Source organism: Python bivittatus, unplaced genomic scaffold, assembly GCF_059951505.1.
Source record: "Python bivittatus isolate LINGU-HERP-01145 unplaced genomic scaffold, Pbiv_v1 ctg000580_np1212, whole genome shotgun sequence".
NCBI classification, from domain to species: Eukaryota; Metazoa; Chordata; class Lepidosauria; order Squamata; family Pythonidae; genus Python; species Python bivittatus.
The window spans coordinates 22,741,460-22,751,029 of record NW_028277087.1 but is presented as its reverse complement, the minus strand read 5'-3'; positions in this window follow the sequence as shown (position 1 = coordinate 22,751,029).

Here is a 9,570-nt window from a genome sequence, read left to right as displayed (position 1 = left end):
CTTCAGGATAGTAATCCAGTATCCAATTGCAGTAATCCAGTTAGGAGGATCAGTGATACTAGGCTATTCCAGCCCATATAGTGTGAAATTGGCAAATCGCCACATCTGGGAGCAGCAATTAATAAATAAACATGTCCTCCTCGTATATTTAATAGGTTCCTTATTCTGGGACTTCTGGGTGTTGAAGTCCACACATCTTAAAGTTCCCAAGTTTGAAAAACACTGATCTAGATCTTCTCCAGTCTGGCTGGGGATTATGGGAGCTGAAGTCCAACACCTCTGCAGGGCACATCTATGTTTGATGAAATCAGCCTGTGATTGCATATAAGTGAAAAAACAAAGAAATGAAAGTCCTGGTCTCCTGGGAGGTACAAGAACGTTGCTTTGAACACCAAAGGAGAAAGGCAGGGAAAGTAAAACAAAGGGAGTACCAGTTTGGTCTACTAGTTAAGGCACCAGGCTAGAAAGCAGGAGACTGTGAGTTCTAGTCCTGCCTTAGGCATGAAAGCCAGCTGGGTGACTTCAGGCTAGTCACTCTCTCTCAGCCCAGCTCACCTCACAGGGTTGTTGTTGTGGGGAAAATAGGAGGAGGAAGGAATATTAGGTATGTTCACTGCCTTGAGTTATTTATAAAAATAATAAAGGTGGAATAACAATCTAAAAAAATAAGAAATATAAAGTGGGAGAGAGCCAATTAGTCTGCTCTAATTATTGGAAAATTATTTTCAAGGCTTGCCTGAAACCCTCAGCAGAGCATCAATGAAGGCACTGCTGCCAGTAAATACCTTGCACCTGGTTTCTGACAGGCTCTGACAAAACAAAAAACTCCAGAGGGGACCATAGCATTTCTGGCAGCTTTATCTTCCCCTTGGCGTGCCAAGAGTTTGCGTAAATAGCAGGAGAGAGGGAAGGAAGGAAGGAAGGAAGGAAGGAAGGAAGGAAGGAAGGAAGGAAGGAAGGAAGGAAGGAAGGAAGGAAGGAGAGAAATGAACTGCCAGCAAATAGCATCAATAATAGTGACATTTAATACCTTGCTGTCATTTCTAATTGGCAGTGCACTGGCTCTTGAGGGGGTGGGCTGTGTTCCGCAGGTGAGGAGCCCAAGTCTCAGGACAACTGGATCAGGGTCACGAATGCAAGATTCCAGGGCAGTGTCAGAATCCAGCTTCAAGTACTGATATACTTTTCAAGTAACGATTTTCCAGATTTAGAAATAGTGAGGTAATGCAAGTACTGTTGACATTCTTTAGGACAAGTGGAGTAATGCAGACTTAGAGAGAGCAAAGTTATGTGCATGATATGTACTCTCTTCATGTAAGTCCATTAAATCTGTAGTCTAAAATATTCCAAGTGCACCACAGAAAACATCAGTGGTATAAACAACCCCACTTTCAAACTCCCGGACAAAAGCAGGGACTGAGTGCTTGTGATCCAAAATGCCAGCTTCGTTTCTGGAACACTGCAGAATCTTCCATTCACAGCACCCGCCCTGTTCTGAAGATCAAGTTGCCCATAGCTGGTTTTAAGATCAGTTATGACTGGCTGTGTGGTTACTTATCAAAAGTGCACTTATCTCTAATGGAAAGTACAATTAAGGATATTACATTCAATTCTAAAATCAGAGATGCTAGGATATAATCTTCAATGAACATTACCCTTTGGAAATGAAAGATGTTAACTCCATTCCCAGGTGTGGGAAGGCCTGAAACAATTTTTTTCCAGCCAATCCGTCTGCACACTCAATTGAATACATACACTGGCTGGGCAGGGCTCCATCGGGCAGAATTCTGGAATCTTTTCCAGCCAATACTTCTGCATCTGAACAAAGGTTCCAGTAAGATGGTTAAGCTCTTTGCTTGACGGAATTGGTTTGCCAGAGGTAAAACTTTAGCCTGTTCTTTCAGGAGGTAGGCTGGTGGACAAGTAGGCAGCAGATCCTCAGCTGAGTAAATGTTTTATTCATTAGTTCCAGGAAGAACTTTGAGGTTGCCAACATACCTAGAATCCTAGGATATATAGAAACTCTAAAAAAGTTCTCCAGTAGCTGACAGCAACCTCATGCGGAATTGGAAAGCTAGAGATGTGAATTTCCAGCTATTCATACTGAAAAGGGAGAAATAATTGAATAGAAACTTTTATGCAGACTTCTGTTTAATTTCCAAATCCACAAGCTGATTTAGAAATGGGCCAAACTCCTCCTCAATAAAACGTGAACCTGAGGCAGCCAAAATACCCATTCTTTACTGCGCCCAAAGTTCAATACTACGTATTTATGTATTTATTTTACTTTCTCTGCCTTTACCTTTGGTGCTCAAAGCAATGTCTTTGTACATCCCAGGAGATCAGCAATCTAGCAGTGGACTTTCATTAGCCTTGCTGTATCATGGGCTTCAATTTGTCAGAGTTCAAAGCAATTGGTGGAGGGAACTATGAAGTTTAAACCAACTTTCTTTAATTCCTAATGAAAGTTGTGCTTCTAGCAGAAGAATTGGACAGCAGTCTTGATAGCTTCTGACTCTCTGGACTCTCTGATGCCTGCAGATAAGATATTGTAAGACAGACAAGTCCAATGATGGCTTTTGCAGATACAATAAAGAGAGTGGTTAAAATTACACAACCAGTTAATATCCAGCAGAGAACCCTTTTAGAGTGGATTGAGTTTTGGGCTGTTTTGATCGAAACAGCTCTTAACCAAACAGGATGGATTCTATTAAAGAATCAGTGTCTGTTGGGGGGCAGGGAGACTAGCATTATGCCGCACCTTGGGAAGTTTTGTTGAATTAAACTCCCAAGGCAGGGGAGCTTCAAAGGAAAATGGACTTGCAGTTTGATCAAAGGGAATTAACAGTGCGACTTGCTCTTTTTCCCCAAGAGAGAGGAAAATCTCGCTATTATTTTCAGTTTTATACTTTCATTCTTTTACTGTATATGATTAAGATGTAGAAAATGGAAATATGAGGGAGAAAATCATGTGTGTTATTTCAAAAAAAACTTGAGGACTGTTAGAATAAAGGTCTCTTTTTCTCCACTGTAAAACTGAGAAAAGTCAGATTTACAATAGAACTACAGCTTAGCATAAATGTGAGAACTGGAGATCTGGCAGCTTGGATTTCCTGACCTATGTTACAGCGGTATGGATGGATCAGATGTTGCTTTCATGAATTGTTTTATTTCTTCATTTATCTGAGCTGTCTAAAAATGGAATCCACATAGAAATCCACATGGAAATGTGAGAAAAGTTTTAATGCACTTTCTCACAAAATGCATATTTATTGCATTTGTATCCCATCTTCTTTCTGGGAGCAAAAGGCAGTACATACTTTATCCCTATAACAGGATTGTGATGTAGAATGGGCTGAGAGTGCAAACTCACTCAGGGTCAGGGGCCACTGCAGGAGGGGGTAAAAAATCAAATGAATGGCTTTTCATGTATGATGCATGTAAAAAAGGGCTGGGGCTTGGAACACATGGCTGGGATCACTATTATGAGCCCCCTGTGGATGCCCCCACCCAACAAGTGAAGATATTTCTAAATATATTTTCTCTCACTGTCTCCATTCCTAAAAGTATTTTGTCTTTTTGGATTGGCCAAGAATGTCAACAATTAAAGAAGTTAAAAATCCAAATGAGAGTCTCATCCTGATCTGCAGAGACTCCTCAGATAGCCCTAGAAAAAGAGTACCAGCCCAGTGCCAAGGGTCATCATTTCTCCTCTTGCCCTTCTCATTTCTATTCAGACAAGTAACACAAGGGTAGAAAGCAAAGTACAAGGAGACTCTTGTCACAGAGACATGGAGGGGAAGTAGCATTGTAGTCCCCAGTGCTTTTTCTTAAAAGGATCATCTAGCAAGTGAATAATTAGGAATGCCAGATTTCTGTGTGTTTGTGTGCGCGCGCATGTATAAGGATGAAGCTGAGATAATGAAAGACTAGAAGGAAAATCAGTACAATACAGTACATTCCTTTCCTCTGTTGTTTCTTTTTCTATTCCTCTCTTCCCTTGCCTCTTTGTTTGATCATACCACCAGAGTATATTAAGATGCTTTCATCTACAGGTAGTCCTTGCTTAACGTTCATTTAACGACTGTTTGAAGTTACGACGGCCACAAAAAAAGTGCTTTACGACCTGTACTTGTGCTTATGACTGTCACAATCTGTTGCATCACCCCCTATAGTCATGTGATTGCAATTTTCAACCTTTTTTATGTTAGTCATTAAGTGAATAACTGCAGTTGTTAAGCGAATCACATGGTCATTAAGTGAATTCCAGCAAAAACATCCATTGGGGAAGCTGGATTTGCTTTATGAACACGTGATTTGCTTAGTGGCCACATGACTTGCTTAACAACTGTGGTGATTTGCTTAATGACCATTGTAAAAATGGTTGTAAAATTGGATCTGGTCACATGGTGATTTGCTTACTGACCACCCGCTTAATGACCAATTTTCTGGTCCCTATTGTGGTCATTACATGAGGACTACCTGTATTCATTTAAATTAACACATAGAAACTTTATGAAAATATGTATCCAATTTTGGCTTCCTCTAGTCAATCTATGGCCCCAGGGCCTTGTGTGGCCCCCAGAGAGCTTCAACCTTGGAGAGTACTACACAGCCTTGTCTGTAGTGGCACCAGGCAGTGAAATGCCCTCCTAGCTGAAATTGGGCTGTGCCTCAGCACTGAACGGTTTGAGGCATTTGTCCAAAGTGCTCGGTTGACTAGAGAAATCTTCTCTTATGATTAATGCATTATGTGGATTTGTTTTCATTCCTTGTGCATTTTATTTTAAGCTGCTTTGAGTTTTTCTCTATTTTAAAAAAAGTTAGCTATACATATTATTTAGATATGAAATAAGCAAATAAGCAAAGTATTAAGATGGAGACAGCTCCCATATTGCAAGGCTCTCTGAGATTCCAGGATTTGGTCTAACAGAGCTATGCCCCGTATTACATCCTTTTTTCCTGGAATATTGAATGACAATTATTCAGTTAAATGAGAGAAAATAAAGGACTGCTTTTGGATGGAGACTTCATCTGTTTCCAACCCTGTGACTGCTCCAGTGATCTAGCCACTAAGAGCCTTCCACATTGCTGAGTTAAAGTGCTATTATCCACTTATCCTTGAGTCAGCAGGATCCTATAAAAGCATGAAATTTGCTGCCCCTATTGCTGATCTCTATCCTGCCTCCATTGCATCTGTTCTGATTCACTGATGAAGGCTACTATCCTAATTATTAGTGTGCAGCATGTGATGGGCAAAGCAGTTGTTCAGTGTTTCAGTTTTGCTGTCCTCCTTCTGCATGCCACCAGCTGATGGGGAAAGCATCAGGCATGGGGCAAGTCTGGTTGCAGGACTATATCTAGGCTCCTTCCTAGGTCCTAATCAGAGTTGAACACAGCTGGAAAAACCCCAGGTCATGAAGAAAAGACACTGAGCTACCAGCAGCACCTTCTGTCCATATCCACTCCTTTCTTTATATAGGCAACAAATGCTGACTGCCAAGTTCCTCAGCTTTCTATTTGATATTTTTGTTGTCTAATGCCCACTTCATCAGATGAATAGAATGCTAGTCTCTGTATCAGGGCCTGTACCTGTACCTGTACCTATAGATACAGAAACAGTAAAAGGGAAGATGAGAAGGAAATGACATGTCGGAGCTTCAGACAGTATTCTATAGGGAACGGCCATTCACCAAACTGTTCTTGGGTATGAAATAGACATTCTTGCACTGGTGACTTGAATAACCTATAGACACTGTGTCCCCATTAAAAAATAACCCACTGGGGAGGGGTGGCTTGTACAAAACATCAAACCATTATAGCCTGGGATCACATACTCTCATGGCTAATCTAAGTTAAATGTTTTGTATGAATATAGTCATAGTGTGAAAACAAATGGTTTCAGTTCAATTCTTGTGAAATATGGTTAAATATCAAGTCTCCACTGAATTGAGCTTGATTCCTGGTGACTTTGCAGACACATGCATGCCATTTTCTTTAGAAATTTTTTATTTATTTTTTTACTTCCTAGTCTAACCTATAACCCTGCTGTTCCTTTTTTAAATATAAATGTTATTAAACGTTTTAAAGAGAAGATAAAAGCTAACGCAAACCAATACAAAATAAAGAGAACAAAGAAAAAAAGAGAAAGAAAAAACAAAAAACAAAAGTGCAGAAAGAATAAAAAAAGAAATAGAAAGAAGAAGCTTCCAATTTCCTTTGCAGTAAATATAAGTATGATTGCAAAATTATCTCTCACTCTATGATTACAAAAAAACCTCACTTTTTTCTATTATCCAATTTTTTTCTAATCATCAAAGCCTCAAGTCATAAGTGCATTTTTTTCCTGTTTCATGCCAAAAGTCCATAAGGGGTTTCCAGTGAGCCATAAATATAGATATTGTCTTTTCTGTAATCAAGGGCATTAATTTAATCATCTCTGAAAGTTCCATCATCTTCACCAACCATTCCTCCATTATGGGTAGCGTCAAGCAACCCTGCTGTTCCTGATAATCTCCCATCCAAGTACCAACCAGGCTCCTGAGCCCACATAAGCTCAGCCAAACATTTCCATCTGCTAATTGTCCTAAACATTCCAGTGCAGCTGTTTCTCTGTGAAGATAGCTTTTATAAGCTCTTTGCCCAAGGCTAGCCATCCTGAGGCAAAGTGTCCTGTGGAATTGCTGTATGTTCCTGTTGCTTTTCTAATATTGTCATTTCTGGGTGCCATTTCTGGGTATCATTTCAGATTTGTTTTCATTGGGGGAGAGGGGTGGAACTGGGAAGTTTATCCAACATGATTGTATGCTGAGACTACTGGCTTTTTAATAAGGGGAGATACTATTAACCAAAAAGTTTTCATAGTCAAGAGCCTTTAGTGATTAGATCATACTTAAAGCTTCTTATTAATCAAGCATAAGGAACACATATCACACATGGCCGCACATGTCAGTGCCAATGCAGCTATAAAACTCTTTATAAAATAAATTGCAAATCAAGGGGTTTTTCAGTTTAAAGGGATAGAACTGCAGCATTACGGATTAAAAATCAAAGTTCCTCACCCAACTTTCTTTGCTCAGTCACCTATATGTAACTGATTCAAATCATCTCTGACGGATATTTTAGTACATTTTTTCATGACTAATTGAATTAGCAATTGATTTGTATAATGTGACCTTCTTGAAAGATGAAGGCACAATCAGCAACCCACTAGGGGATTTGGATTACTCAAACTTCAGAGCACTGGAACAGAACATAGAATCCTGCCTATTTTCTGCATGCATGCTTGTTTGCTCAGTTGCAGGGAAGACTGAACAAAAACAATTCTGTGTTTTTTCTGTGAAACTGTCAGAAGTGCCTGAATATCTTCCTTTTCCAGGTATTTTTGGTCATATTATAGAGTGATGTAGTAATTAAGATGTTGGATAAAGACGAAGGAAATTGAAACTCAGCTATGGAAGCTTACTAACTGCAGGATAGGCCCTTAACCCAACCTATCCTACAGAATTATTGTGGGAAAAAATGGTGGAAGGATAGCTACGTACATCATCCTGGAAGATAGGAGGGATATAAGCTGAATGAGTGAGATATCACTTTGCTCCAATTTTTCCCAACTTGGCTTGAGTTGAGAGTTGCAATCCTTATTCATCTGCAGGACATCAGGTTGAGAAAAGCTGGCATAGCCATAGTTACTCTGAATATCTTCTTTTTCAATTTCCTACATTCAGGGACCCAGGTACATCCAATTAGCTAGGTAACTTTGTGACCTCAGCCTGTTCATTATACATGAACTTCTCTCTAATTAGATGAAGTCACGTGATTGATCCAGGAAGGAAGAGGAAGAAGTTCCATAGTGGAAAAAGGAAGGCAGATAATTCGGGAATAGTGTGGCAGAATGGAATGGTGAATATATGCTTTGTATTTTTCAGATGAATGTTTCATCCCACCAAAATTGATAACTTCAATCCCAAATTTGAGAGGAAATAGCTCTTGCTGTAGATAGTAATCTCTAGTGATAGGTAATCTAGGTTTGCTTCCTTGTAGAATCCGTTCATGTTTCCTGAGTCTCCCTGGAAAAAAATGGCAGTCTCTGCTTAGGGAGAGTCACGTGGTAGGATATTATTTCACTTATTGAGGGACTGATAAAGAAGACTAAATCTTAGAGGGGATTTTTTATCATGCATGCTGGACTTGTGAAAAAGCAAAGAAATTTTGGGTGCAAATCCATGCAATGATGCAAAAGATATTGTGGACTAATATCATGATGAAACTAGAATTATTCCTGCTGGGTTTTATTGACAAGGAATTAGAAAAGAAATGTGGGAAATTAATATTGTATATAGTAATGGTGGCAAAATTATTTATTGCATGCAAAAAGTTGAAAAAACAATGAAATACCTACAGTGGAAGGTTGGATTATAAAATTAACTGAACTTGCAGAAATGGCAAAGCTGATCAGTTTGGTCAGAGAAAAAGTTTTTTTTGAAAGAGTGGAAACCTTATATGGACTTTTTGTTGAAAGAAGAAAAAATCAAATTGATTATTTCTGGGTTTGGGGATTAAAAAGGGATGAAGAGGATGGGGAAAAGAATAAGATAATTACTCGATAGAAAGAAGGGTGGGAGGCATAATTATATGTTTTATTTTCTTTTTATTCCCTTTCTTCTTCTCTTATTCTTGCTTTTGATCCTTTTTTGTTTGTTTTGTATACTTTTACTGTGTCCAAAACACACACACACAAACACGAAATCTCACTAAATCTTGAGGTGAGAAGAAGTTCTTCTCCTCCCTTATCACTTTCACATATGAGATTCCTTCCCTCAGCACTGTCTCTCGTGCACCTTCTTTTCTACCTTCTTCCAGCTGGCAACTAACAAGCCATTCTACAGCCACTGATTTATGGAGGTCCTCAGAATAACACATGACATGGCTATGCATTGAAAACCACTACAGTGACCCGTGTGATAAGGATAAGGCCAACTGAAGATTGAGGAGAAAGGTTAAAGGTTGGAAGATTAACTGCTCTCTGGGTGTATGTGAGTATTCCTGAGAGGGGGGATATAACATAAGTAGGGATTAGTGAAGCAGGTTTTATTACCATAACAGAAGGCTGGCTGGGGAATTCTGGGAGTTGAAGTCCACACATCTTAAAGTTGCCAAGGTTGAGAAACACCGATTTAGAGGAAACACATTATACTGCTAGGTAGAATCAATAAAAGTAGTTTTAGTTTTCTTGTGGAGTTGATTCCTGGGCTAGTCTACCTAGTGGGGCGAATGCCTTCTTACTGAGCTTGCAAATGCTTTCTTCCAGGACATTCTTTTGATTTCCCAATCTAGTTCAGAGTCCCTAGGGTCCAGCTTTTTCTTGGAGGTTTCTTATCCAAGTACTAACTAGGCCCAAACTTACTTACCTCCTGAGGCTAGACAGGGCCCATAAGACACTGCCACCTGCTGGAAATAATCGTCCCACAAATGCTTAGAAGTCTCATTTCAAATTGGAGAGCAAGTCATGTCCAGTTTCTTTTGCCTCCTGAACTGATCATTGTATGCCACCTAGCTGAAATTCCTTCC